This window comes from Sceloporus occidentalis, unplaced genomic scaffold, assembly GCF_023333645.1.
Source record: "Sceloporus occidentalis isolate IW3139 unplaced genomic scaffold, rSceOcc1.0.p SCAF_7, whole genome shotgun sequence".
Lineage (NCBI taxonomy): Eukaryota > Metazoa > Chordata > Lepidosauria > Squamata > Phrynosomatidae > Sceloporus > Sceloporus occidentalis.
Genome location: NW_028316987.1, coordinates 86,001,051 through 86,006,050, shown reverse-complemented (window position 1 = coordinate 86,006,050; position 5,000 = coordinate 86,001,051). Strand labels below are relative to the sequence as shown.

The window sequence follows — 5,000 nt, the reverse complement described above, 5'->3', positions numbered from 1 at the left end:
TGTGGAGGCTTTATGGCCAGGGATGGACCGACACATAAGGCAGAGAACAAGGCAGTTGTTTGCCCATTCCATATCGATTGGCATCTGAATCTTACTTCCACACTGATACTGAGATGGTGTCCTTCACTGGTCCCACAGCAAAAGGATAGTTTAGCAGGTCCAGAACAGGTTGTGCTGGTCCCTTGGTATCTTCTGGGGTTTGATTCCAAAAAACTCCATGGATACCAAAATCCATGGATGATCAAGCTCTATTCAAAAGAATGGGTAGTAAAATGGGTCTCTTTTAAAAAATGAACAGAACCAAAAATAAATAATGGAAAGCATATATTCATAGCAGAAGGATGAAAGGAGACAAAACCCATATGCTATGTGTTGGTCCAAAACCTTTTATTTTTTAAAAAGTCCAACAAATTTTGGCCTTATCACTAAGGCCTTCTTCAGGGTTATTATCAGAAACTTCTGGAGGAGTAGTCTACACTCTCAATTAAAGTGGACCCTCCGAGTATTAGAAGGAAAGACAACATTAACATAATGGCAACATTAAAGTTTGCTCTTTGGATTTATATACATAATCATTTCCTGTATTGCTATGTCCTCCCTCCAGTCCATCTCCCCTGATCCAGGCCTCAGAGGTATAGAAGAAATGTTGGCCCTCATCCCCTTCCCCTTCTCCTTTTGTGTCATGTCTTTTTAGATTGTAAGCCTTAGGGCAGGGAACCGTCCAATTAAAAAGATTGTATGTACAGCGCTGTGTAAATTTACAGTGCTTTATAAATAAAGGTTAATAATAATAATAATAATAATAATAATAATATTCAAGCTTTGGATTTAAGCAGGATTTAAGCATGGATATGGAGGGCCAACTTTATACACAGGTCTATTAGCGAAGAATGCTGTTGCTATTTTGATGTGCCTTCCCATGATGCGCCTTCAAGTCAGCTCTGGCATTTGACAATCCCTTCTGCCTCAGCCGCCAAGAGCACAAGGTGCCGCGTCCTTCATGTGAAGCTAAGGCCGAGTCCCAGCCGGCAACCAGCACCATGCCCCCGCCTTCGCCATGGCCTCCATCTCCGAACTCGCCTGCATCTACTCCGCCCTCATCCTCCATGATGAAGAAGTCACTGTTACGGAGGACAAAATTAATGCTCTTATCAAAGCAGCTGGAGTAAATGTGGAACCTTTCTGGCCTGGTCTGTTTGCAAAGGCATTGGCCAACACTGACATTGGAAGTCTCATCTGCAACGTAGGAGTCGGTGGTGGCGCTCCAGCTGCTTCAGCCCCTGCGGGTGGGGGGGCACCTGCTGGTGGTGCTGCTCTTGCTGAGGAGAAGAAAGAGGAAGAGAAGAAAGAAGAGTCAGAAGAATCTGATGATGACATGGGCTTTGGTCTCTTCAACTAAGCTAGCTTTTGCACTGGATAATAAAATACAAAAGTGTAAATGAAAATTATTTGTCAGCTTGAATCCAGAGAAAACGGAAGTGCTTGTGATAGGTTCTCCAGGCCCGGGGATGGTTATTTCTCCACCTGTCCTGAACGGGATCACGCTCCCCGTGAAGGACTCTGTCCGCAGTCTGGGGGTGCTCCTTGATTCATCGCTCCACCTTACATCTCAGGTGCATGCGACGGTCAAGAGCACCTGTTATCAACTTTGGTTGATACGCCAGCTGCGTCCCTATCTGGGCCGGGGGGACCTTGAAACAGTAGTACATGCTCTGGTAACCTCTCGATTGGATTTCTGCAATGCGCTCTGCAGGGGGCAACCCTTGTACCATACTCGGAAGCTGCAATTGGTGCAGAATATAGCAGCAAGACTGGTCACTGGTATTTCCAGGACCAGTCATATAACACCGGTCCTTAAAGACCTCCATTGGCTGCCTATTCGCTTCCGGGCGCAATACAAGGTGTTGGTTATTACCTATAAAGCCCTAAATGGCTTGGGCCCAGGGTACTTGGAGGACCGCCTCTCTCCATACAATCCGCCCCGCACACTTAGGTCTGCCAGGAAGCAATTACTAAGAGTCCCAGAAGCGAGATATTCCATCACTAATCAGAGGGCCTTCTCCATCTCGGCCCCTAGGCTCTGGAACTCGCTTCCCGGCGAGCTTCGCTCGACCACCTCACTGGACCAATTTAAAAAGGGGTTAAAAACACACCTGTTCCAGCAGGCATACCCCTAATGCTCCCGAAGTACTCCCCTCTCCCCTCTCAGCAGCACTGTAATGCTAGCTGGTGTTATTGTACTGTGTATTTTGTGATTTTATTTTGATGTTTTACTGTGTATAATGCTGTTGTTGCATTTTTAACATGTTGTTACCCGCCTTGATCACTGGACAGGTGGGCTACAAATAAAATTTTATTATTATTTTTTATTATTGACAGACAAACAAAAAAATCATTGTATTCAGGAGAGGCTAGCCATTGCCCTCCTCTTTGGCTCAGAGAAAGTGACTTTCCCAAGGCCACTCAGTGGGTTTCTGTGGCTGAGTGGGGATTCAAAATCCTGGTCTCCAATGCTCAACCTACTAAACCATACTGAGAGGCTGTGCAGACTGCAGTTGCCCCCAGCTGCACTGGATTGAGGCTGCGGCAACCGCATGCCATGGCCCTGATCTGGCCTTTCCAGGGTGCAAAAAGGAGCTGGAAAAAGCGGCTCCTTTTTACATCCTGGAAAAGGGTCCGATAGCCGCGGCACCCCAGCGTTAAGGCACTTCTTTCAGGCTGTGTTGTGTAAACGCAGCTCCAGAGGAGTGCCATGGTGCTGCACACCGTGTGGAGTGGCGCGCGGCATCACGCCACCATGGGGTGGAATCAGGGCATGTGTTATATGGATGCCATGCCGCAACTCCACATGCAGGCCGGCCTTAATGTTCAGTCTGAACAGCCTCTGACTCTTTCAGGGAACTTCTGGCAGCTCAGGAAAGACAGCTGGGGCTACCTTCTTTGACTAATGACAGGCCCTGTTTATATTAATCTCTTAGCATTTGATGACATTATTGTAACCCGCCTTGAATCCCATTGTGGGAGAAAAGTGGGATATAAATCCTTGAAATAAATTAATAAATAATCCAAGTTCAAGATTCTTCTCTGTAGATGAGAGAGGGGAAGAGTCATATCAAATCAAATTTTAATTTAATTTAATAATAATTTGTTTTATTTATATACCGCTATTCCAAAGATCATAGCGGTGAACAGCAAGTAAGCTAATTAGCAAGTAAGCTAATTTGTCCCTAACAGTCTGGGTACTCATTTTAGCGACCTTGGAAGGATGCAAGCCTGAGTCAAGTTTGGGCCCTTTTGCTGGTCTTGAACTCGCAACCTTGTGGTTTTGAGTGAATGGCTGCAGTACAGGCATTTAACCACTGCGCCACCAGGGCTCATTTATTTGTGTCAGCCCAGTAGCTGTTGCAATTTTAACAAGTACAATACATAACCAGCAGGAGCATACATACTAACACTGATCCTACAATAGTCATATATGAAAAATATATTCCTGGCACTGAAACTGATTTTAAAAAACCCACATAACTGAACGACCTTGGAGCATTTTAAAATCAGCTGAAAAAGTGGGATGGCAAGGAATGAATAGAATCTGTCCCTGCCAAATAGAGACAGTTGGAGAGTACAGAGCTGCTTGATGTTAAAAAATCTCAACCTACAGCAGTAGTCTTTCTAGTGATCTGCACATTTTTCTGTATTACGCTGGATTGGTATAGATAGGACCTGTAAGAAAAAAAGAGAGAGCCAGTGTAGTGTAGTGGTTTGAGCACTGGTCCATGACTCTGGAGACCAGGGTTTGAAACCTGGCCACATAAACCCACTGGGTGACATTGGGTAAATCACACTCTCTAAGCCTCAGAGAATGGCAGTGGCAAACCGTCTCTGATGAAACTTGCCAAGGAAACCCCATGATAGGTTCACTTTAGGGTTGCCATATGTCAGAAACGACTTGAAGGCACCCAGCAGCAACAACAAGGGGGGGGGGGGAAGCAAAACGTCTAATACACATCTTTGAAATATCCCCTGGTCCTTCCTTCTCCTCATACAGAAAAGAATAAGAAAAAGAGAGAGCTGGGATTTTGTAGTACTTGGTTTTAAATGTATATTGCTTGTAGTGCCTTTCTCTCATTTGTGCCTCTGTGGAACCACACTGCAGACTCATTTCATGTATCTCAGGAGAGGCCTTGCTGATCTGGCTGAAGCATCGGCAGTATATCCTCATGCTAGTGCTGCTTGGAGTGGAAGATTTCTCATCCAAATTTTACAGCCAGTACCAGGGCCCTGCTCCAATCAATACATGTAAACGCTATCATTTGTGACTGCTTGAATCCTGACAAAAGTAATTAGGACTCAGCCGATGGGCAGCCGTGCCCCTGTGCCATCCCAAGAGCGGAGCTGGCAGTTCTAAGTGGCTTAATATCCCTGGCTCAAGGTTGAACAAAAAGGTTTTTAATATGCATTTCCTCGACTGACACAACCCTCCCTCCCTGGGCCTGACAAAGGCAGGTACAAAGCGCTGGCAAGGAAAGAGAAACAAACAGAATTAGTAATAAGTCAGGTCCAAGGACCAGCAGGGGATGACCTTTGCAATCTTGTGTGTAAGTGCAGCCTGCCTCTGCGAGGCTCCTTTGGCAACAGGGAGATGCATCCAACAGTCAACTTCTCTAATGCCAACACAAAGCATTGGTAAAGGCGCTATTAATAGGTATGCCTTTCTGCAGAAAAAGGGGTGGGGTGGGGGTGAACAGGAACCAGAATACAAAGAAGCTGCTAATTAAAGAGCACTGTTGCTAGACACCCATCATATGTATTAGGGGGGAAAATAACGAGAGAGAATGAAAGGTTTCGTTTTAATCAAGCCGTAGCAAATATTAAAGGGTGGGTGGGTGGGTGGGGGAAGAAAAGTTTGAAAGAAACCCTTGGCTTTAAATGTATATTGCTTGCAGTGCCATTCGCTCATTTGGGTCTCTAAGGAATTTTGCATTATTTATAGGGAAATTAGT

General features: G+C 45.4%; 1 pseudogene; it reads left to right on the top strand.

The window, feature by feature from the left end:
• Positions 1–1,041: 1,041 nt before the first annotated feature.
• LOC149310044 (large ribosomal subunit protein P1 pseudogene) lies at positions 1,042–1,445 on the top strand (annotated as a pseudogene).
• The last annotated feature ends 3,555 nt before the right edge of the window (positions 1,446–5,000 follow it).